Genomic DNA, 26,394 nt, shown 5'->3' with positions numbered 1-26,394 from the left:
TTTGGACTAAAGGGACTTGGAAATGGAGTCTTTTATTAAGAATGATAGAGAGTAACACAGGTTGCAAACCACCCTCCCCCTTTACAGGAAATTGCCAAAATGTTGGATACCATGGGGACCGGGGTGAATTGAGATGGATCTGTGCCTTCTGCACAGAGATCTGTGAGGAATGAGAACTCTGAGTTAACATGGGGTGGTGGGTGAAACCCAGAAGAGGGAAGGCTAGAGGAAGTGGAAGATCAGAACTTGTAGCACTTAAGGCCAACCCAGATGGAACAGCTAAGGGCAGCAGAGGCCTGTGGCAGGAAGAACCTCCACATATGAGTACATGAAGCAAACTCCTGGCTTTCACAGACAAATTTTATTGCTGGTAAGGATGGAGGAAGGGATTCTCAAGGGACTAAATTTACTTTGTGAACAAGTGGGACTTGGAACTAGCAAGATTTATGTATTAAAGCTAGTGTGACACTTAAGCTCTTGATCATGCTTGGGGTGCATTAGAAGTATATTTACTTATATATCTGTCTCCCTCTATTACACTGTATGGTCCTGAATGCAGAGACTATATCTTACTTGACATGGTTGGTAATACTTGTTGACTGAAAGAATGGTGTGAAGGATGTTGGCAAATACTTCTCATTTAGGTTTGTCAAGACTTGAAACAATTAATATAAAAGACAATGTGAAAATCTGCAAATAAACCTTAGCACTTGGAATTAAATCTTTGAAAGCTTTATTTAGGCTTTTGAACAAAAGCTTATTCTTAAAATGTTTCTAGGATCACATTTTCAATGTAATAACATCTGTTTTGTTGGCATTAAAATAATAGAATTTTTCTTACACTGCCCTTTTATTACTCTTAGGCCTTACCTGTATGACCCTACTGGATATGAATGAGAAAGAATATATTGAAATTGAGAAAATAAGATTTACATTATGGTAATACCTTTTGGATATTTATTTTTGGTACTAAGTGAATCATACCACAGGGAAAATGACAAAGCTAAATATATTAAATAAATTGTAATAATTATTGTATTACCTGTCATTTAAATGTGCTGAATTTTAAAATATGATCTCTTTCTTTGATTTTACAGATATCTTGATAGACATCTTGACATCTGTAAAATCTGGAATTATGTTGGTCAGAATTTTATATGAGCTAAAGTTATAGACTTGAATTTAATAAATGATAAAAGCCAGTGACCAGGATATTCTCTAAGTTGTGGGGAAAATGTAAATATGGTAGCTAACCTCCAAGATGACTTCTAAGAATCCCTGCATCCTGATATTCACAGTGGATGTCACCTACTCCATCTACTGAATGGGGCTGATCTGTGTAATTAACAAGACCATGTGGAAATAACAGTATGTGAGTTTAGAGGCAAAGTCTTAAAAATCATGGCTTGATATTTCTTGTATTACTTGTGAGGAAAGCAGGCTACTCAAGCCAGATTGAGTAGGACATTCAAGGGTCCCCATGAAGAGAACCATGTGCCAAAAAACCAAGGGTCAAACAACTAGCACTAATTTTTCAGGCATGTGAGTGAGCCACCTGAAAGTAGATCCTCCAGCCCAGTCAATCCTTCACATCACGGTAACCTGGGCTGACAAGTTGACTGCAACTTCATGAAAGATTCTGAGCCAAAACCACCCAGCTAAAATGGATTGTTGACCCAGAGAAACTGTGTGAAATAATACGTGTTTATCATTGTATGCTGTTAAGCTTTGGGGTAATTTGTTATATAGAAATAGATACCTAATGCAATGTTATCAGGGAAACGTTGTATTCCTCTTTACTTTTCCAATTAAATTGTCACTGCGTGCTGACACTATTAGAATCTGTGAAACCAAAAAAGTTGATACTCCCATAAGCAGATGAGGATTTGTACACAGGGAGTCTCTGCTCTTGTTCCAGGGCCAAAACACAGACAGAAAAAAATATGAAATGAAATCTATAAACAAAATAAATACCTATGAAAATATAGAATAAAACATATAAACAAACATTAAATAAAAACATGTTTCCTGTTACTGACCCAGTGATATTTGGGACGTATGTGTTGGTGTTCTGGCTTTTAAGCTGTAATTTCTAGTTGATCTCAAGAAACAATGTTACAAGTTGTGAAGGTTAATTTTATATGTTGACTTGACTGAGCCATGGGGTACCCAGATATTTGGTTAAACATTATTTCTGGGTTGTTTGTGAGCATATTTCTGAATGAGATTAACATTTGAATTGGCAGGCTGAGTAAAGCAGATAGCCCTCTCCAATGTGAGTGGGCTGAGACAATCTATTGAGGGCCTGGATGGAATAAAAGGCTGAGTAAGAAAGAATTCTTTCTCTCTGCCTGACTGTATTTGAGCTGGAACATAGATCTCCTGCCTTCAGACTTGAACTCAGACTTAGACTGGAACTTGTACCATCAGCATTCCTAGGTTCCTAGTTTGCTGACCGTGGGCCTTAGATTTAGCCTCCATAATCATGTAAGCCAATTCCTTTCATCTCTTTATATAAAAAAGAGATTATTATGTAATAGTATTATTATATCATAATTATTTGGTTAAACATGATATAAACCCTAACTATTATATAATAATAATTTCTTTCTTATATATTATATAATCTATTATAAAGAAATTATTTATTTATTATAATCTTTATTATATAATTATATAATGAAGAGATGTAAGGACTTGGTTCACATGATTATGGAGGCTAAGTCTAAGACTTAGACTTACCTTTTTAATCTTAAAGCAACTCAATATTAACTTTTAGAAACTAAGTAATAAAGGACTAACATAGGATTTTAATTTCCATTTATAGCAGGTTCCTTTGTGAGAGGCATTCTGACCTAAAATTATCTTTTGGGATACAACTTATTTTTATGTTGAGAATTAACTTTAATTTAAATGGATATCAGCTTTAGTTTTAGGAATCCTAGCTATTTAAGAACAAAATGCATATCCCTCCATTCTTAATGACTCCATTTCCTGATGGTGCTGTCACCCATATGGCAGTAGAGTATTACAAACCTATAAACCAAGCAGTCTTCCCTTTGGCCTGCCACATTGCAGTCTGAGAAATGGCTCTACTAGTTAGGATGAGCTGGGTTATGCAGTAATCTCAAACAGTCCTCCAAGTCTCAGCATCTTAAAGAAAAACCAAAAACTTATCTCTTATTCATGTTGCATGTCAATCACTGGTTGGCCACAGTGCTGTTCCATGTCACCTTCACCCCAGGATATTGGCTAATGGAGAAACTTTTCGCTTGAAAATTGGCAATTGTTATGGAAGCAGGAGAGACAGAATGACAAAACATGCATTGCTCTTAAAGCTTCAGCTTGAATACCTGTTCCTTCCCATGTTTCCGTTGCCTAAAGCAAGTCACATGCTGCCCATGCATTTAACAGGGTAAGAATGTTTAATTCCCCACAGGAAGGGCAGTACATTTTTGTGAATAGTTATGCAATCTACCACAGCATCAAAACTGTTACACTTTTTATAAGCATTCTTGGGAGGAATACTTTAAAGCTGAGAGTCAGGCATTTTACTCACATAAAGTTATATCAAAACAATGATGGAAAAGAAACTCACGCTCTGAGAAATATGTCTGTACTCTATTGTAAAGCAATTTCCCTCAAGTATGGTTATGGGAGCAGTGTGATTCCTTACTGCATGTCTGGGTCTGCTTCTCTCAGTGACTCCTTTTTTGCCCTGGTGTCAGAGTTAACTTCTCAGCTTCCGTCCCTGAGCACTGCGGGATAGCAGTGCCAATATATCTCTGCCTGTGAGGCCACTGGGTCTTGTTGGTCTCAGTTCCTTTGTCCTAACCTAGCCCTCACTATGAGCAATGAAGATAAATAACACTGGTTTAACATAAAAGAGTCAATTTTTCATGCAGTTTTCTTTCTGTAAGAATTCTGTTTTTATAAATGGGAGTAACCTTTTTTTTTGTATGCGTTTTTGGTAAGAGCAGTGAAAGAGTGCTTGACATGTTACTTAGCTGTGGTTCTCTCAGGACTTGGCGGGTTTCTTAGCTTTTCATTTGGTGTGAAAGTCCTGTACTAGCTCTGAGCTATTCATGCTACATATGGGAAGCAATAGCATGGAAAATCCAAAGCATAATTTATATTTATTTATTTATTTATTTTTTATTGATCATTCTTGGGTGTTTCTCGCAGAGGGGGATTTGGCAGGGTCGTAGGACAATAGCGGAGGGAAGGTCAGCAGATAAACAAGTGAACAAAGGTCTCTGGTTTTCCTAGGCAGAGGACCCTGCGGCCTTCCGCAGTGTTTGTGTCCCTGGGTACTTGAGATTAGAGAGTGGTGATGAGTCTTAACGAGCATGCTGCCTTCAAGCATCTGTTTAACAAAGCACATCTTGCACCGCCCTTAATCCATTTAACCCTGAGTGGACACAGCACATGCCCGAGAGAGCACAGAGCTGGGGGCAAGGTCACAGATCAACAGCATCCCAAGGCAGAAGAACCCCTCCCAGTACAGAACAAAATGAAGTCTCCCATGTCTACTTCTTTCTACACAGACACAGCAACAATCTGATTTCTCTATCTTTTCCCCACCTTTCCCCCTTTTCTATTCCACAAAACCGCCATCGTCATCATGGCCCGTTCTCAATGAGCTGTTGGGTACACCTCCCAGACGGGGTGGTGGCCAGGCAGAGGGGCTCCTCACTTCCCAGAGGGGGCGGCCGGGCAGAGGCGCCCCCCACCTCCTGGACGGGGCGGCGGCCGGGCGGAGGCGCCCCCCCACCTCCCTCCCGGACGGGGTGGCTGGCCGGGCGGGGGCTGACCCCCCACCTCCCTCCTGGACGGGGCGGCTGGCGGGGTGGGGGCTGAACCCCCACCTCCCTCCCGGATGGGGCGGCTGGCCGGGCGGGGGCTGACCCCCCACCTCCCTCCCGGACGGGGTGGCTGCTGGGCGGAGACGCTCCTCACTTCCCAGACGGGGCGGCTGCCGGGCGGAGGGGCCCCTCACTTCTCAGCCGGGGCGGCTGCCGGGCGGAGGGGCTCCTCACTTCTCAGACAGGGCGGCCGGGCAGAGATGCTCCTCACCTCCCAGACGGGGTCGCGGCAGGGCAGAGGCGCTCCCCACATCTCAGACGATGGGCGGCCGGGCAGAGGTGCTCCTCGCTTCCTAGATGGGATGGCAGCCGGGAAGAGGTGCTCCTCACTTCCCAGACTGGGCAGCCGGGCAGAGGGGCTCCTCATATCCCAGATGATGGGCGGCCAGGCGGAGACGCTCCTCACTTGACAGACGGGGTGGCGGCCGGGCAGAGGCTGCAATCTCGGCACTTTGGGAGGCCAAGGCAGGCGGCTGGGAGGTGGAGGTTGTAGCGAGCCGAGATCATGCCACTGCACTCCAGCCTGGGCAACATTGAGCACTGAGTGAGGGAGACTCCGTCTGCAATCCCGGCACCTCGGGAGGCCAAGGCTGGCGGATCACTCGCGGTTAGGAGCTGGAGACCAGCCCGGCCAACACAGCGAAACCCTGTCTCTACCAAAAAGATACGAAAACCAGGCAGGCCGAAGCAGGAGAATCAGGCAGGGAGGTTGCAGTGAGCCGAGATGGCAGCAGTACAGTCCAGCTTCAGCTCGGCATCAGAGGGAGACCGTGGAAAGAGAGGGAGAGGGAGACCGTGGAGAGAGGGAGAGGGAGAGGGAGAATAATTTATATTTAATCTTCTAAATGATTTTTATTTTTAGTGCATTTACTTTCTTAACAAAATTTGATGTTACTAGAGTTAAAATTAGTTTGTCTTGGCCGGGCGCGGTGGCTCACACCTGTAATCTCAGCACTTTGGGAAGCCGAGGCGGGCGGATCACGAGGTCAGGAGATCGAGACCATCCTGGCTAACACTGTGAAATCCCGTCTCTACTAAAAAATGCAAAAAATTAGCCTGGCATGGTGGCGGGTGCCTGTAGTCCCAGCTACTCGGGAGGCTGAGGCAGGGGAACGGTGTGAACCCGGGAGGCAGAGCTTGCAGTGAGCTGAGATCACGCCACTGCACTCCAGCCTGGGTGACAAAGCGAGACTCCATCTCAAAAAAAAAAAAAAAAAAAAAAAAAATTAGTTTGTCTTCCCAGAGGAGGCTGTGTATTGTTGTAGGTGCAGGTCTGCTCTGTGACAAATTGTTGACTGAACAGTTTTTCCTCAGATTTCTCCTCTTGTCATTTCTGATTTTACACCAATTCAGATATGACCTATCTAGAGCCACCCACTATGACTGTCCACCTGCGTTTTTTCTTTCTCTCCCTAAGCAGCAGTGTCTGCTTTGGATTCTTCTGTGGCAACATATGCCCCATAAAAAGTTTTGTTTCAAACTCTTAGAATCCTGTTCTAAGACTTGCTGTTTGGTTAAACAAATTCATGTAAATATAGTAATAGTTTAGTACATTTTCCCTCCAATGTAATGCATTTACCTTTGAATGGAGGTTTTCTGGAGAAAGTGTCTTAATTTATGTCAGTTCAAAAGTGGAAAATTTGTTGGGCAATATCTTCTCTGTGTGGTTGTGATCATCACTTACAGGTTTGTTTGTTCATGTTCCCAATAGAATCCAATCCTTTCACTCATTCATTTTTCATATGTTGAATGCCAAATATGTGTCAGGTAGTGGGGAAACAAAGAAATCAATAGCCTTTTGCTTAGCAGTGGACCACAGCCAAGTGTGTGAACAGATACCTGAAGAAATACAGCAACTAGACAGACCTTATAATAGCCATATGAATTAAATGATATGGGAACACTGATATTTGCAGAAGTCCTGGAAGGATTTCTAAGGTAGGGTCATTGAGCTGAAGCTTTAGGGATGAATAAGACTTGTTCAAGTAGAAAAGAAAGAGGGCCAAGGAGGCAGTCTGATCAGGGATGACACTGTGTCAGGTTGGGGAGGAGAGAAAGATGAGGCTTTTTCAGGGAATTGCTTGTTGGTCTCAGTCCCAGTCTGGCTTGATGTAAGATTGAGAGCTGGGAAATGAGGTTAGAAAGGATGGAAACAGAAAACAACTAAAGAATTTTGAATATGGTAATGATTCTGGTTTAGAAAGACCACCTTTGCAACTGTATAACATTTGCACACTAGAGAAAACTTGGCTTCAGATTAAGAAAAAAAAAACTAATAAAATCCTAAAGCACACCAAACATAGGCAATAATTAATGATCAATAAAATGGATTTAAGTTTGGATTAATAACTAACATTTATTTGATATTTACTATGAACAAATGTCATAACTTGCATTTTATAATTTAATTCTCACAAGAACCATGTGGGGTAGATAAAATTGTTATCTGTGTTTTATAGTTGAGAAATACTATGCCCAGTGAACTTAAATAATTTGCTATATAAATCAGAAATGGATAGAGCCAACTATTTGAATTAAATTCTGATCGACTACAAATCCAATGTCCCTGCCACAATATTTTCAATTTTTTTGTTGTGAAATACACATAACATAAAATGTACTATATTAGTTAAGTGTATAGTTGAGAGGTATTGAATATATTCATAATGTTGTGTAACCATCGCCACTGTCTATCTCCTCTTGTGTTCCCTTTTTCTCTCTCTGATTTCTGAATTCATAGTTAGGATACAGGTAGAGAAATGTATCTCCAGGCATATTTCCTTAAAGAAGGATTTTGCTGGTTCAACATTCTGTGCTGAGTCCTAGTTTAAAGATCGAACTGTGGGATGTAAATTGGGTGGGATAAATAATTTAAGAGGATGGAAAAGGACTGGTTGGGGGAGTAAGCCCAACTCTCATGATTATAATAGTGTCTGCTGAGGATTTATAAGTAGAACAATAATGGTAATAGAGATGTCAGAAGAGTATAATATGTGGGCAGACCCATAAAATACATAGGCATAGAGCGAGTAATGCCACAGATTTCACCAAGGAGTTTGAAAATTCTCCATAGTGTTTAATTAACACGTATTGCTCTTAATGAAGTAAGATAGTGATATGGTTTGGCTCTATGTTCCCACCCAAATCACATCTTGAATTGTAATCCCCAGGTGTTGAGGGAGGAACCTGGTTGGAGGTGATTGTATCATGGGGGTGGTTTCCCCCATGCTGGTCTCATGATAGTGAGTTCTCAGGAGATCTGATGGTTTAAAAGTGATTGGCAGTTCTCCCTCCTCATTCTTTCTCTCTTGCTGCCATGTAAGAGGTGCCTTGTTGCCCTACACCTTCTACAATGATTGTTAAGTTTCCTGAGGCCTTCCTGGCCATGTGGAACTGTGAGTCAATTAAGCCTCTTTTATTTGTAAATTACCCAGTCTCAGGTAGTTCTTTATAGCAGTGTGAAAATGGACTAATAAAGATAGCAAATAAAGAATAGAGAGGAAAAAGAATGTGATTTAAAAGGGGCTCAGAATGCCAGAGTATTGTAGGAAGATTTTGGTCATCCCCCAATATCCTCTTCCATGATGACCTGCTTACAAATTGCTAGTTTTCAAGCATGGGAATTTCATTAAATTTTCTATGGCCAATAAAATATTTTTATGCCTGCTCAAACACATTCTCGATAGTGATATTTATGTAACCTATTGAAATATTATTCTAATTTCAGAAAATCAGTTTTTCTTATCAAACTGTTATTGCTTAAGATAGCAAAATAATGAATATTTATCATTTATTTCCTGCATTTCTAACCATTTTTCAGGACATTGTGTAAAAATGTATTAATATTTCTTTCATTAATGCATCTTTGTGGTATATGTCAAAGGCAGCGAGGTCTAAGTTCCTGGAATATATCTCTAACTTTTAAGGCATACTTAAAAAAGATCTAATGTTTTAAAATTACTTTGTTTTATGAGTCCACCAAAATACCAACAAAAATATTAACTCTGTGATAAATATGAATGTAAAAACAGATTTTATTTGCTGTGTAGTTTGCATGTTAAAAACAGACACGAGATGTTACAATATGTAACTTGTGTGCTCTTTATTATTCTTTAATTATGATCCTATTGATTCCCATTGGGGCACCAAGCTGAAGATGTTTACATATTGCTACTGAAGTTTTTCTCCTGTATAGGAATTTATTTCAAGGAGCATTGCAAACGAAATTCCAGTTTAAATAATTTTTAGGCATCAATTTTTCGGTAAGATCTGCTTTACTTCATGGTGAATGATGCAAGGTATAGCCTATTAGTTCTTTACTATTTAAGTAAAGTAAAACTTGATTTATAATATGATGAAACATGTATATAAGAATTTTATTTTGTTTAGCTATGGTTTCATGTAATCTTAATGTAACATGTAACTGTAATAATGTTCCATATAATTTATTTCCATATTCCAAAGACTATGGAAATAAAATCTTTACTTTGGAAAACTGAAAAACATAAAAAGGGCATCTTTCTTTAAAAGATGAGAAGAACGTTTGAGTTATCCTCATTTACCTCAAAATGATATAATGGAACCACTTGTCTTTTTTAGAAATCAACTCTAAGGAAAGAAGTAGGCAGGAAACCTGTTGAAAGAAAATGAAAGCATTATATTTCAGCAATTACTTAAATCCTGCAAGAAGATCATGTTTGATGGGTAAGTTTTCAGAATGAAAATCTCCATTGACTAAAGTGAAACTCAGTGGCAATTTTAAATGTCCTATCTGCATGACATTGAGAGTAATGATAGAAAACTTTCGTAATTTCTTTTAGTGCAACCATTTAGCTCAAACTATGCCCTAAGACATATCCTTACCTCCACCAGGAATCATTTATCATGCCTTGTCTGGTAGAAATATAATTTTTACCTTAAAGGAGATATTGGCAATTCAATTAATTTCATCTGCTTTGGATAAAAGTCATCTGATGTTTTAAAAAAGGAATTTTTTTAAAAAAGACATTAAGAAACTTTTTAAGATGATGCCTATGTTCATTAACTTGATTATGCTCCTGGTGCCCTGGTTGTATTTAACTCTCCTTTGAGCAGGAAGACTATCTTGTCAATATGGTGGTCAGGCTCCATGTATATATACATACATCAAAACTTAGCAAAATTTCTACCCTAAATATGTGCAGTTTCTTGCATGACAGTAATACCTCAATAAATGTGTTAAAAATAAAAATATCAGCATAACAATAACAAGCTTATATAGACATATACCTTTTAATACTACATCACTAATTGTTTACATAATTGAGAGACAATTCATGGGTCTTTCACATTTCTGCTCATTTTCTGAGCAGAGGCCCTGACTGCCTTTATTCCAGGCTATCTTATCAATGATGATTATATAGTGAAAAGCCTTGGAAGATAGAGATAATACCTCCTTCTTAAACAAAGGGCAGATTTATTTACTGTCTGGTACGAAAAATATAATGTCTCCTTTTGGAGCAAGCATGCTTTATTGTCCATTTTAAAAGATCCAGATTTCCTGGCCGGGCGCAGTGGCTCATGTCTGTAATCCCAGCACATTGAGAGGCTGAGGCCGGTGGATCATGAGGTCAGGAGATCAAGACCATCCTGGCTAACACGGTGAAAACCTGTCTCTACTAAAAATACAAAAAATTAGCCAGGCGTGGTGCAAGCACCTGTAGTCCCAGCTACTGGGGAGGCTGAGGCAGGAGAATCGCGTGAACCTGGGAGGCGGAGGTTGCAGTGAGCTGAGATTGTGCCACTACACTCCAGCATGGCAACTAAGTGAGACTCCATCTCAATAAATAAATAAATATATATATATTTTAAAAAAGATCTGGGTTTCCTAAGCTTGGAGTTTCTCTCCTGTAATGCAAAATGCAACTCATAGCATGTGCCTTCTTGATGATACCCTTAAGAACTGAGGTGTAGGAATGTGATGCAAGTGCTCATACTGTAGATACTTCGATATCGGCAATAGCTTTGAGGAATAGACTGAACGTTGTCTCTGAGGCAGGAGTCTCACATTTCTAATCAGTCTCCATGAAACTATGGCTGCTTTTCTTGTTAGCTTTCATATATGGTAAAATTTCAGACCCTTCTAAGTCCTTGATAGTTTTGATGATGAGCATGGGATGCTGAAAGAGACATGAGTTTTTGGAAGAGGAAGAATGAGATCCTTATGGCTGATTTAAGGCAATGCCATGTGTTGATAGCAGACATTTGACCAAACTATATGGTCAACAGGACAATTAATAATCTTCTACTTTAATGGGTGTTAATGAGGATGAATTTGGGAGGGTGTTGCAGCCTGAGAACTCAGAAGTAAATTCAAAGGCAGCTGTCTGAATGGTGCCCTGATTGTATCTAATTCTCCTCTGGGCAGGAAGACTATCTTTTCAATCTGGTGGTCAGGCTCAGGTCCACCCTATGGTAACAAGTATTATTAAAATTTGCCCTGGGGAGACCAGAAGGTTCTTACCTCTGTGTGATACTATTTATAGAAAAACTACTACTGAGTGTCAAGGAGGAAAATTTGAAACCACATAGACAGAAACCAGGCAAATGGCTAGCACTTGCTTGATTTACTCAAGAGATGAGGGGTAGGTTATATAATGCTTGTTTAAAAAGAATGGCAACCAAAATGCCATCATATGACTTTGTGCCTCCTGCAGTCTATCATCTGAATCTTAGACCCGTTTAGAGATGAAAATAAAGTCTTCTGACTTTTCTTTCTTTTTTTAAAAAAATTATTCATGGTTGTTATAAGAGATTCTTGAGCTTCTTTGAGATTTTTTGGAGACAAACTACTGTGGCAAATCATAGATGAGGGATTAACAAGTACTTGAGGTTTTCCTGATCCAAATTGGGTTTATGATGCTGATGAAGGTGATCCACTGAAGAATGAGAAACTAAACCAAATTCTTAGATCAATTTTATGGTTAGTGCTGCAGCCCTGGAACACTCCCCTATTTTTTATATTGAAACTTGAAAGAATTTAAGAGAATGTTATTTTGGTAGTGGTGCTTGCAGACGCTCCAGATTTAGGTGAATTCCTTAAAAAAGTTGTTGCTGTGTCAGGCTTGAGTTGGGCAAAGGGCATAACCCTTGCACCCCCAGTGAGAATGTGATGTGGTTGTGGGTGTTATGTTATATGCAGGGGTCTGTAATACTGAAATTGATGCTGCTAGCCATAAGAATCTTGCCAATTGATATAGAATTTTGGTCAGAATGAGAACATTAGAAGTTCGTTTGGTTGAGTCATGAGCTATGAGCTGTGCTACCCCACTTTTTCCCTTTGCATCTTTTCATAAAGCCCCTATGTCACTTCTTGCCACCTCCTGCCTCCTCTGTAGCTTCATTATGGAGAAAGATGAATAGGGGTGAGGCTGAGGTCTCCCCATCCTTAAGAGGGATCAAAGGACATATTCACCTAGTTAAGTATGCTAGAGAACTTCAGGGAGAAAGACTCAAACTCGTATGACCTTATTGGATGCAGGCGTCCATGTCATTATTCTACCTGGTCTTGAGTCGGGAAGGAAGCCCAGGTTCAACTTATCTGACTGGGCAAAGTTTACAGTGGGGTAAGAGACACTAATGTAAGTTTGTAGTTGGTAGGGCCCTTTGGAACAATTCAATGTACTGCTTTTGTTGCTTCTATATTTGAATATATAGTAGAAATTGATGTGAATATGCTTGTACCTTCCATTCCGTAAGTACCAAAGGGAATTCTGATCAAGAAGAGCTATCCGTAGGAAAGTAATAATACTTTTGGGATCCCACAAACTGGATGACCTCCTCAAGCTATAGTCTCAGTGACTAATGATTTTTCCATCTTGAGCCTCTGGCAAAGGGAGGCAGCTTCCACCTGAGGCACCCCTGGGGCTTTACTTTAGATGCATCACTTTCCTTATATTGACACCATGCACACTCTTTTTGAAAGCACCTGTTGGCTTGCTACTGTGCTTTTATTGAAACTGAAGGCCTGAACCTTGGAGGGCTTTTGACTCTCTATCCTGATATTCCAATTTTTGGGTGAGTGAACTCAGGATCAACAACTATTAAGGTGAGAAGGGTTTCACAAGTCTCATTTGTCTAAAGGAAATGATATTTTCAGGACTGCAGTCAGTCCAGATAACATCTTGGCTTCATGTGAAAAAGTGGCAGCTATCCCTTTGTGGGATGGGCCCTCAGCTGTTCAGCCTGAGCACCAGCTATAATAGAACTGAGAATGGACATAAATATTCTGCACAGTGGGCAGAACTCAAGGCTTTTCTCTTGCCTCTGGATGATACTCCCCTTGACTAACCTTATATATTTACCGACTGTAGGTTGTAACCAATGTCCTAGCTGCTGGTGTGGAAAAATTATGGCTGGCAAATTCAAGACACACCTCTTTGGGCCTGGGAAATTATGGAAACAAATTGTAGCTGCTGATGAAACTGTCTGGGTCACTCTCTAGGTGCCCATGATATGGGCTCATTCTCTGATATGAACAGCTGGAATTACACTATTGATCAAGTTTGCTCTGCCCAGATTGCTGTCAGTGCTTCCTGGTTCCATCCTTACCCTGGGCATGGCAACACATTCACCATCACAGATTGGGCACAAAGTAAAGGACTCTATGTTTCTGATGCAGAGGATATTTCTGCATAGAAGACTTGCAACTCCTGCCAAAAGTTAACCCATTTGTCCTCCAGAAATGGAAGACACATCACATGGGATTGGAGCCCTCACCCATTTCTGGCAGGCTGCCTACATCTTGGAGGTATATAATGTTGCCTCCCTTCCATTAACACTTTTTCAGATTATGAAATTGCTTTTCCTGTCTGATTAGCTGACTCTGGCCACACTATTGGGGCCTTTGAAAGTATTTTGTGTTATATATTAATATGTGTTTTTCTAGACCATTTGAAGTCTGACAGTGATGTGCTTTTCATCACAAAAGCTACTCAGCAATAGGCTGATAGTCAAGGTATAGTGAACTCTGCTATTAAAGAATGAAAACAGTCAGAGACAATACATATATGAATGGCTGTGTTTTAATAAAACTTTTTAAAGAATTGACGGCAGGCAGGATTTGACCGCTATTGTTCAGATTAATCATCATAACTGATGGAGTGTTGTACTCATGTGAAAAATTTTCAGAGGCTAAGAAAATGTAACAATGAGAGGTGGTTATAGTTTCAAGACAATTCTCAAAAGGTCTCTTGTGCTTCTGCAAATAGAGGCTGATTTTTTTTCTGGACTATTTAAGGATATTTGTATAAAAATAGCCTTGAAAAATAGAGATAATATTTTTCTCTGGAGTAAAGAACATATTAGCTTACCGTCCAGTATAACAAAATTAGTATCCCTTCTACGGAAAGATCAGGTCGGCTCACTGTCTGTAATAAAAATATTTCTACTCTCTAAGTTTAGGGTTCTTCTTTTGTAACATCCCATTGCATGTGCAAGCATCATTGGCCCTCTTTGCATTACTCTTGGGGACATGTTGCAAATGTTGATACTCTAGCTACTGCTATTGCCGTGAGAAATAATCTATTTTTTTGTCTCTAATGAGCTAATTTGTTAGCTTGCAACTAGGGTAAAATCTGATACTTCATGGTTCTTGACATTTGTCATAAACAAACTTAAAAAAAGACTACATCCTAACATTTTATGTGTTTTTATACTACAATTTATCTTTTTTTGATTGGCACTATAAGCTTTTTAAAAACTAGCTATTAAGGAAAATAATAATGTGTTCTGATCAGATCAGACTTCTCCAAGTAGTTGTGTTTTAATGAGGACAAGAGGTAGAAATGGAATATTTGAAATGTGATTGTATAGAAAGAACACAGGACTAGAAGGCAACTGGCTTGGGGTTGAAACTGAGTTCTGTTACAAACTGGGTGTGTGATCTTGAAGAGTTCAGACCAATGGACTAAGCTTCAGGGATCTCATCTTTAAAACAAGAGGGTTAGGAGAGATTATTTCTGTGGCCCTTTCTATCGTGAGATTGAATTATTCTTTGTGAAAAAGCTTTTTTCCTGGGGAAGTTTTTCTTACAACATAGGTTTGAGAAGTCAGAATCTTTACATATTAAAAGAGATTGCTTTTGTCCATATCATCTCCTGCATCTCTTTCTTTCCTCCCTAAATATGTGTCAACCAAGAAGTTTTTCTATCAATATGCAAAATATGGAAAGTATAAGCTCTTTCTTTTCTTTATGTTTTTTGTGTCATAAATTAGGCTTTGTGAAAGTGCTCAGTTACCATGGTGATACCCACTAAATAAATGTAAAGGAAAAGAATTCTCCGTTTTAAATATAAATTGTGCATTCATAACACATCAAATATGCACTATATAATCATTGGCTTCTTCAGCATCAGAAGTACCTGACAATAACGCCAAATTTATCATAGTATCTTTCTTAAAGAGAACAAGAACTAATGATAAGGAATAGTTTGAGATATGTGGTGGAATATGTGCAGATTTTAAAAAAGATGTCTGTGAATTTAAGCAATCTGAACTATATAGTGGTCAGAAAATGTATGGTGTATACTATCTAAAAGGTATTATTTCAAGTCCTGTATTTCTTGCCCAAAACATATCTAAAAATATTTGCTTTAAGTTATTCCTTTAGATAGTATGACTTATGAGAAGAGATTCAATTTCCCCTTTGAAAAGACAAGTGAATAGAAATCAAAATAGTTCAAAAAGTATATATGAATTTAGGATGTTGTTCAATATTTTCTATAAAATGTGTTGAATCTGGTATAGCTTAAAATAGCATTAGAAGTAACCAATTACAGACCTCATAATAGCCTAAATTATTTTCTATTTCATTGTATGGGAATGAATTACGTGACTTAGTAAGCTATTAGAGGACTAGTAATGGTGTCCTGAACTGGTTTTTACATTTCAGTAAACAAGAGAAAAAATTAGTTTCACTTAAGCTATAATATTGGTAGAATACAAAGAATATTATTTAGAAGTAAGAATATCTAAAGTTTGTTCAAATAAAATTAGCTATAACCAGGCACTGTATAACAATATTTCAGTCAATGATGGACTGTGTATATAATGGTAGTCCTATAAAATTATAATGGAACTGAAAAATTCCTATTGCCTAGTGACACAGTAGCTGTAGTGACATCATAGTGCAAGACATTACTCACATGTTTGTGGTGATGCTGGTGTAAACAAACCTACTGTGCTGCCAGGCATACAAGAGTATAGCATATACAATTATTGTATAGGACATAATACTTGATAATGACCATAAAATACTATTAATAAGTTACTGGTATATGTGCTATACCATACTTTTAATTGTTAGTTTACAGCATGCTCTTTTATCTATATCTCTATATCTATATATAGACATATAGATATAGAGATATAGATATATAGATAATATGCTGTAAAACAGCTTCAGGCAGGTCCTGCAGGAGGTATTCCAGAAGAAGGCATAGGAGATGACAGCTTTACATATGTTATTGTACCTGATGAGTTTCCAGTGGAATAAGATGTGGAGTTGGAAGAGAGTGATACTGTTGATCACGACCCTGTGTAGGTCTAGGCTAATGTGGGTGTTTGTGTTTTAGCTTTTTTTTTTTTTTTTTTTTGAGTCGGGGTCTTGCTCTGTCACCCAGGCTGGAGTGCAGTGGCATGATCATTGCTGACTGCACATCAAACTCCTATGCTCAAGTGATTTTCTTGCCTCAGCCTCCTGAGCAGCTGGGACTATAGAAATGTGCCACTATGCCCAGTGAATTTTTAATTTAATTTAATTTTTTAGTAGGGACGGGGTCTTGCTATGTTGACCAAGCTGGTTTTGAATTCTTGCCTCAAATGATCTACACTCCTCAGCCTCCCACAGTGCTGGGATTACAGGCATGAGCTACTGCACCTAGCCTGGGTTTTAGTTTTTAACAATAAAGTTTAAAAAGTAAAAAAAAAATTAAATAGAAAAAAAACTCATGGAATAAGGATATGAAGAAAGAAAATATTTTTTGTACATTTTTAGGATGTGTTTGTGTTTAAGCTAAGTGTTATTACAAAAGAGTCAAAAAGTTAAAAAAAATCAAAAAGTTTATAAAGCGAAATAGTTACAGCAAGCTAAGGTTAGTTTATTATTGAGAAAAGAATTTTTTAAAAATAAATTCAGTGTAGAGTATGTGTACAGTGTTTGTAGTCTACAGTTGCATACAGTAGTATCCTAGGCCATCACATTCACTCACCACTTACTCACTCACTGACTCACATAAAGCAGCTTCCAGTGGTGCAAGCCCCATTCATGGTAAGTGCCCTAAACAGGTGTAACTTTTAAAAAATTTCCTATATTGTATTTTTACTGTATGCTTTCTATGTTTAGATATGCAAATACTTAACATTGTGTTATGCTTGCCTACAGCACTCAGTACGGTAACATGCTGCACAGCTTTGTAGTCTAGGAGCAATAAGCTATATCATATAGCCTAAAGGTGCAGTAGTAGACCATTTAGGTTTGTGTGAGTACACTCTGTGATGCCCACACAATGATGAAGTTGCCTAATGACACATTTCTCAGAATATATCCCTGTTGCTAAACAATGCATGACTGTATTTAAGGGTCTTAATTCAATAGTGGTAGTATAATTTTTTAAGCTGACTAAAAATGTGGCAAAAGATTTATTTAAACTTTCACTGTGGTTTAGTCAGTATTTAAGGTAGGATGGGAAACTTCTCTACTCCTAATGCTTCCTCCCATGTAAAGAGAGTTCCGTTAGGTTAATATTCCTGTGCTCTCCCCACTCCCTTACTCCACTTCCATAAAGGGAAACAAGTAGCAATTTGGTGAATTTGGAAGGACAAACTGAACATTTGAAGATTAAACCCTCTTTCTCTCCCCATTCTCTTTGCGAGCTAGCTGCCCACAGAAAGGAGGCACACATTCAGGCCTATGCCTCTGTATTGTTTTAGAGTTGTAGTCTCCAGTGTTAGAAAGTCTGATGAATTCAGTACTATCAATGACTAAGCCTGTCTAATTCTGTGGTTCAGGTTTTAAAGAGCCTGAAAGCTTTCAGAGTTAAATCATATTCAAGAATATCAGCTTTGTAATAATAATAATACAAGTAATACGTTTATCTTTAGAGTTTGTATGTTACTACAGCAGAGCTTAGCCTAACATTTCTAATACAATAAAACATTTGCTTGAATTATCTTTCTTAAATCCCAGTAGTTAAAATAGCCCTACTTAATGGCACTTAACCATAATTCATCTGTGCAAGTCTACTCTTTTGTTTTATTTTTTTCTTTTAATTTTTGATTCATGTTTCCAATACCTTCTTCCCTGTAGGCACTCATTCTGATGTGTTTTTTGTATGCCGTTGAATATGTATGTACCCTTACAAAATATGATTTATTGTGTTGTGCGTATTTTTAAATTTACTTAAATGTTACATGTGAAGAGCTATGTACATTTTCCCAATTTTTATACTTTTTATTCAAAATAATGTTCCTATGTATATATGTCTAGAGAATTGCTTCCTTGCAGAAAATTTGAGCTTTTGATAGACTTGCTGAGGGAGGGCAGGGAAATGTCTGAGAATAGATATGTGAGAAAGCAGCAAATGCTGTGTGGTGTCTCATGTGAGTGTGCATCTCTGTAAGAGGGTATATTGTTTTGTTTATTATGTGTGCTTCATGTGGTGATTATAAAACAGTTAACCTGCAGGTGAGCTGGTTAGGTGAGTCTAAACTCAGTTCCAGATTCAGGTATTTTCTTTTTTGGAATTTCTGTTTGGTAAACTGGAATGGGAAAAGGTGGTGGTGGGGGATAGAAACACAGTGAGAGACAGGAAATAAATACAGTAGATAGGTTGTTGGAGCATTGGGAAAAAGCCAGGAACTGCACTTGAAAAACATTATTTTTTTCCCACTTAAAACTAGTGGTTGACACATGAAGGGAACTGCATACAATGTACATACATTCCAAAGTACCCATGGAACATGGACTTTCGGCTGTTAGACCAGAACTGGGAATAAAATCCCAGAACCTTGAAAGATAATGTTTATATTTAAAAAATTGCCTTGTTTATCACATACGTACTATGTTCTATGTATTTCACGTGTATTATCACGTTTAATCCTTATAAGAATTCTATGAGGAGGGCACAATTCTTATTCTCATAGCTAAAGAAGTTGAAGACACAACATTATTAAGAGTCAAATTTCAGATTTAAAAATCAATCTGTTTTTGCCTAAAGTCTGTGTTCTTTCCAGTAGGCCATGGTGCCTGTCTATTTCAAGGAGAGAACTTTCAAGGATTTCTCTTTGCATTTAGTTTATTAGATTGCTACTGGTGTGCAATTCAGAAGAGAAGAAGGCTTGGAGACAGAGAACAGTGAAAAATGGAGAGTTGGATCAACACCAAGTTGGAGACAGGAACTTTGTAACACCTGACACAGAGTGGAAATTCAATAACAGTTGAATGAAGGTTAAATGAACCACATCTGTATGCAATTTGTAATTTGGTGTGTTATTTATAGGGACTACCTACTGTTTAAACAAAGGCAGTTCTTTCCATTCTATGCCTTTGGTTTTTCCCAGTTAATAGTTTTGTTGACCAGTTTAAGTACCAAGGTAAACAGACAATCAGACAATCATCTTAGGCATTATTAAAGAATAATACCTGAGCCAGGTGTATGCAGCCAATAATTGTAGCCAGCAAGCATGGCTTCAGCTAAATATCTAGATAAGCAACCACTCTTGAAAAAAAGAACCCAAATGGCTTATTTATTCCGTTTGATGGTCAGGCTTTCTAGTTTCTATGTGAACAGATACTGTATTGTTTCCAAAACATTTTAAAACCACATTTTTTTCATTTGTTTCTTGTCTATTTCTCCTTCCCATCTTCCTCTCTTAGTAATCTGATCACTGTTCCCTTAAATAAAAACTTCTCCCTGGCTGGGCGTGGTGGCTCGTGCCTGTAATCCCAGCACTTTGGGAGGCTGAGCTGGGCAGATCACTTGAGGTCAGCAGTTCAAGACCAGCCTGGCCAACATGGTGAAACCCCATCTCTATGAAAAATACAAAAATTAGCCAGGCGTGGTGTCGGGCGCTTGTAATCCATGCTACTCAGGAGGCTGAGGCAGGAGAATCACTTAAACCTAGGTGGTGGAAGTTGCAGTGAGCCGAGATGGCACCACTGCACTCCAGCCTGGGCAACAGAGTGAGACTCTGTCTCAAACAAACAAACAAACACCTCTCCCTTATTATTTCAGTAATTAGTAGCAAGTTAATGATAAATTTTACTAAATGCATTAATCAGACTCTATGAAGGGGATTTAAAAAATATTCCCATTCTACAAAAGGAGTATAATCATGCAGTGCAACTATTAGATATGTAAATAGAGTATTTAATCAAATTAAATGTTGAATACTAATACAAGCATGCACATATGATACCAGAAGAGGAGAGATAATTTAGGTTAGGATGTTCTGGATTTTGTCCTTAAGGTAAAAACGTAGTGGTTTTTCTTATTATAAATCTTTTTTTCCCCTCTGGAAGGGAAAGCAGACCATTTTTATATATCAAGAGAAGCAAAGATCTTGTCTGAAAGTGAATTGTTTGTCCTGCTCTTTCCAAATGGAATAGGGAGCCTAGTGAGGCTAACTGAAATATTAAGGTTTATGTGAGTCAGAATAATGGCTCAAATTAGCCAAAACCGAAGGCTCTATATCTATGTGTTGCCAACATTTATACACTCCAGTGCCAAATATTAGAATTTAACTTTCAATTAGTTATGAAATACAGGTTTTGTGTAAGAGATAATTAAGATCCTGTATAATTTAAAAATACTATTTTGGGTCATGTTTTATATCAAACGTAAGCATATGGTATAGTTAATTAATCTTTATTCATTTTCTTTTTCTACTTAGATAGAGAGAATGATTTCTGTATAACTAATTGGGAAGAGAGGAAGTTATGGATAAAAAAGCAAAAGTTGTTGCACCAAGAGTGGAGGAACTAAATATATTGTTTAACCTTCTCTCATTTTCTTTTTGTTCCACTGGTTTTTGATATCTGCATGAAGAGGAAGAGGGTATATGGTTAAAAATTCACTCTGATGGTAGTTTCTTTTGCTGTGCAGAAGCTCTTTATTTTAATTAGATCCCATTTGTCAATTTTGTCTTTTGTTGCCATTGCTTTTGGTGTTTTGGACATGAAGTCCTTGCCCACGCCTATGTCCTGAATGGTAATGCCTAGGTTTTCTTCTAGGGTTTTTATGGTTTTAGGTCTAACGTTTAAATCTTTAATCCATCTTGAATTGATTTTTGTATAAGGTGTACAAAATATAATGATTTTGTATAAGGGATCCAGTTTCAGCTTTCTACATATGGCTAGCCAGTTTTCCCAGCACCATTTATTAAATAGGGAATCCTTTCCCCATTGCTTGTTTTTCTCAGGTTTGTCAAAGATCAGATAGTTGTAGGTATGTGGTGTTATTTCTGAGGGCTCTGTTCTGTTCCATTGATCTATATCTCTGTTTTGGTACCAGTACCATGCTGTTTTGGTTACTGTAGCCTTGTAGTATAGTTTGAAGTCAGGTAGCATGATGCCTCCAGCTTTGTTCTTTTGGCTTAGGATTGACTTGGTGATGCGGGCTCTTTTTTGGTTCCATATGAACTTTACAGCAAAAGAAACTACCATCAGAGTGAACAGGCAACCTACAAAATGGGAGAAAATTTTTGCAACCTACTCATCTGACAAAGGGCTAATATCCAGAATCTACAATGAACTCAAACAAATTTACAAGAAAAAAACAAACAACCCCATCAAAAAGTGGGCGAAGGACATGAACAGACACTTCTCAAAAGAAGACATTTATGCAGCCAAAAAACACATGAAAAAATGCTCATCATCACTGGCCATCAGAGAAATGCAAATCAAAACCACTATGAGATACCATCTCACACCAGTTAGAATGGCAATCATTAAAAAGTCAGGAAACAACAGGTGCTGGAGAGGATGTGGAGAAAAAGGAACACTTTTACACTGTTGGTGGGACTGTAAACTAGTTCAACCATTGTGGAAGTCAGTGTGGCGATTCCTCAGGGATCTAGAACTAGAAATACCATTTGACCCAGCCATCCCATTACTGGGTATATACCCAAATGACTATAAATCATGCTGCTATAAAGACACATGCACCCGTATGTTTGTTGCGGCATTATTCACAATAGCAAAGACTTGGAACCAACCCAAATGTCCAACAATGATAGACTGGATTAAGAAAATGTGGCACATATACACCATGGAATACTATGCAGCCATAAAAAATGATGAGTTCATGTCCTTTGTAGGGACATGGATGAAATTGGAAATCATCATTCTCAGTAAACTATCACAAGAACAAAAAACCAAACACCGCATATTCTCACTCATAAGTGGGAATTGAACAATGAGATCACATGGACACAGGAAGGGGAATATCACACTCTGGGGACTGTGGTGGGGTGGGGGGAGGGGGGAGGGATAGCATTGGGAGATATACCTAATGCTAGATGACGAGTTAGTGGGTGCAGCGCACCAGCACAGCACATGTATACATATGTAACTAACCTGCACAATGTGCACATGTACCCTAAAACTTAAAGTATAATAAAAAATAAATTAATTAATTAAAAAAAAATTCAGAAAACACACCAAGAAAGTTGGAATCGAATGATGTTGAAAACAGTATTCATGATTTTTCTAAATTTAGAAAATTTGTGTGGGTCCATAGTAGGTGTATGTATTATGAGGTACCCAATATGTTTTGTTACATGTGCGCAATGTGAAATAAGCTCATCATGGGGAATGAGGTATCCATCCCCTCAAACATTTATCCTTTGAGTTACAGACAATTCAGTTACACTCTTTATTTTAAAATGTACAATTAAGTTTTTATTGACTATAGTCACCCTGTTGTGCTATCAAATAGGAAGTCTTATTCATTCTTTCCATTTTTTCTGGTACCTATTAACCATCCCCACCTCTCCTCTAGCCCCCCATGACCCTTCCCAGCCTATGGTAGCCATTCTTCTATCCTCTATGTGCATGAGTTCAATTGTTTGATTTTTGGATCCCACAGATAAGTGAGAACATGTGATGTTTGTCTTTCTGTGCCTGGCTTATTTTACTTAACATAGTGATCTCCAGTTGCATCCATGTTGTTGCAAATGACTGGATCTCATTCTTTTTTATGGCTGAAGGCTGAATACTACTCCATTGTGTATATATACCATGTTTTCTTTTTTTATTATTATTATACTTTAAGTTCAGGATACGTGTGCAGAACATGCAGGTTTGTTACATAGGTATACATGTCCCATGGTGGTTTGCTGCACCCATCAACCCATCATCTACACTACGTATTTCTCCTAATACTATCCCTCCCCTTATCCCCTACCCCCTGACAGGACCCAATATGTGATGTTCCCCTCCCTGTGTCCATGTGTTCTCATTGTTCAACTCCCACTTATGAGTGAGAACATGTGGTTGGCTTTCTGTTCCTGTGTTAGTTTGTGGAGAATGGTGGTTTCATGCTCCATTCATGTCCCTGCAAAGGACATGAACTCATTATTTTTTATGGCTGCATAGTATTCCATGGTGTATATGTGCCGCATTTTCCTTATCCAGTCTATTATTGGGCATTTGGGTTGGTTCCAAGTTTGCTGTTGTAAATAGTGCTGCAATAAACGTATGTGTACATGTGTTTTTACAGTGGAATGATTTATAATCCTTTGGGTAGATATCCAGTAATGGGATTGCTGGGTCAAATGGTATTTCTGGTTCTAGATCCTTGAGGAATCACCACACTGTCGTCCACAATGGTTGAGCTAATTTATGTTCTCACCAGCAGTGTAAAAGCATTCCTATTTTTCCACATCCTCTCCAGCATCTGTTGTTTCCTGACTTTTTAATGATTGCCATTCTAACTGGTGTGAGATGATATCTCATTGTGGTTTTGAGTTGCATTTCTCTAATGGCTAGTCATCATGAGCATTTTTTCATGTGTTTGTTGGCCACATAAATGTCTTATTTTGGGAAGCGTCTGTTCATATCCTTTGCCCACTTTTTGATGGGGTTGTTTGTTTTCTTCTTGTAAATTTCTTTAAGTTCCTTGTAGATTCTGGATATTAGCCCTTTGTCAGATGGATAGATTGCAAAAATTTTCTCTCATTCTGTATGTTGCCTGTTCACGCTGATGATAGTTGCTTTTGCTGTGCAGAAGCTCTTTAGTTTAATTATATCCCATTTGTCAATTTTGGATTTTGTGGCAATTGCTTTTGGTGTTTTAGTCCTGAAGTCATTGCCCATGCCTGTGTTCTGAATTGCATTTCCTAGGTTTTCTTCTAGTGTTTTTATGGATTTAGGTCTTATATTTAAGTCTTTAATGCATCTTGAGTTAATTTTTGTATAAGGTGTAAAGAAGGGGTCCAGTTTCAGTTTTCCGCATATGGCTAGCCAGTTTTCCCAACACCATTTATTAAATAGGGAATCATTTCCCCATTGTTTTTGTTTTTTGTCAGGTTTTTCAAAAATCAGATGGTTGCAGATATGTGGTGTTATTTCTGAGGCCTCTGTTCTGTTCCGTTGGTTTATATATCTGTTTTGGTACCAATACCATGCTGTTTTGGTTACTGTAGTCTTGTAGTATAGCTTGACATCAGGTAGTGTGATGCCTTCAGCTTTGTTCTTTTTGCTTAGGATTGTCTTGGCTATATGGGCTCTTTTTTGGTTCCATATGAAATTTAAAGTAGTTTTTTTCTAATTCTGTGAAGAAAGTCAATAGTAGCTTGATTGGTATAGCATTAAATCTGTAAATTACTTCGGGAAGTATGGCCATTTTCACATTGATTCTTCCTGTCCATGAGCATAGAATGTTTTTCCATTTGTTTGTGTCCCCTTTAATTTTGTTGAGCAGTGGTTTGTAGTTCTCCTTGAAGAGGTCCTTCACATCCCTTCTAAGTTGTATTCATAGGCATTTTATTATCTTTGCAGCAATTGTGAATGGAAGTTCACTCATGATTTGGCTTTCTCTTCTGTTGATTTGGGGTGGAGAGTTCTGTAGATGTCCGTAAGATCTGCTTGGTCCAGAGCTGAGTTCAAGTTCTGAATATCCTTGTTAATTTTCTGTCTTGTTGATCTGTCTGATATTGACAGTAGGGTGTTAAAGTCTCCCACTATTATTGTGTGGGAGTCTAAGTGTCTTTGTAGGTCTCTAAGGACTTGCTTTATGAATCTGGGTGCTCCTGTATTGGGTGCATATATATTTCGAATAGTTAGCTCTTCTTGTTGCATTGATCTCTTTACGATTATGAATTGTCCTTCTTTGTCTTTTTTGATCTTTGTTGTTTAAAAGTCTGTTTTGTCAGAGACGAGGCTTGCAACCCACGATTGATTTTTTTGCTTTCCATTTGCTTGGTAAATATTCCTCCATCCCTTTATTTTGAGCCTATGTGTGTCTTTGCACATGAGATGGGTCTCTTGAATACAGCACACCGATGGGTCTTGACTCTTTATCCAATTTGCCAGTCTGTGCTTTTTTTTTTTTTTTTTTTTGAGACAGAGTCTCACTCTGTCACCCAGGCTGGAGTACAATGGCCTTATCTCAGCTCACTGTAACCTCCGCCTCCCAGGTTCAAGAGATTCTCCTGTCTCGGCCTCCTGAGTAGCTGGGATTACAGGCATGTGCCACCATGCCCGGTGAATTTTTGTGTTTTTAGTAGAGATGGGGTTTCACCATGTTGGTCAGGCTGGTCTCAAACTCCTGACCTTGTGATCCACCCACCTAGGCCTCCCAAAGTGCTGGGATTACAGGCGTAAGCCACCGTGCCAGGCCCAGTCTGTGCCTTTTAACTGGGGCATTTAGCCCATTTACATTTAAGGTTAATATTGTTATCTGGAATTTGATCCTGTCATTATTATGCTAGCTAGTTATTTTGCCCGTTAGTTGACACAGTTTCTTCATAGTGTCAGTGGTCCTTACAATTGGGTATGTTTTTGCAGTGGCTGGTACCAGTTTTTCCTTTCCATATTTAGTGCTTCCTTCAGGAGCTCTTGTAAGGCAGACCTGATGGTGACAAAATCCCTCAACATTTGCTTGTCTGTAAAGGATTTTATTTCTCCTTTGCTTATAGTTTGCTGGATATAAAATTCTGGGTTGAAAATTCTTTTCTTTAAGAATGTTGAATATTGACCCCCACTCTCTTCTGGCTTCTCTCTCTAGGGTTTCTGCCGAGAGATCTGCTGTTAGTCTGATGGGCTTCCCTTTGTGGGAAACCTGATCTTTCTCTCTGGCTGCCTTTAACATTTTTGTCTTCATTTCAATCTTGGCGAATCTGATGATTATGTATCTTGGGCTTGCTCTCCTTGAGGAGTATTACTGTAGCCTTAACTCTCTGGGCTTATTTATAGCTGTCCTTCTTGCAAAGGCTTTCCAGATATTTGAAAGGACTTTGGTGTTGTGATCTAAGCTGTATCTGCTTTAGG

General features: G+C 38.5%; 1 long non-coding RNA gene across 1 annotated transcript; it reads left to right on the top strand.

Annotated features, from left to right (window-relative positions):
• Positions 1–16,080: 16,080 nt before the first annotated feature.
• Positions 16,081–19,376, top strand: LOC107968158 (uncharacterized). Its single transcript, XR_001709129.4, has 2 exons — positions 16,081–17,172; positions 19,198–19,376. It is a non-coding gene; the product is annotated as an uncharacterized LOC107968158 (long non-coding RNA).
• The last annotated feature ends 7,018 nt before the right edge of the window (positions 19,377–26,394 follow it).

This window comes from Pan troglodytes, chromosome 15 (genome assembly GCF_028858775.2).
Source record: "Pan troglodytes isolate AG18354 chromosome 15, NHGRI_mPanTro3-v2.0_pri, whole genome shotgun sequence".
Classification (NCBI taxonomy): domain Eukaryota; kingdom Metazoa; phylum Chordata; class Mammalia; order Primates; family Hominidae; genus Pan; species Pan troglodytes.
This window is presented reverse-complemented; position numbering and strand designations above follow the sequence as displayed.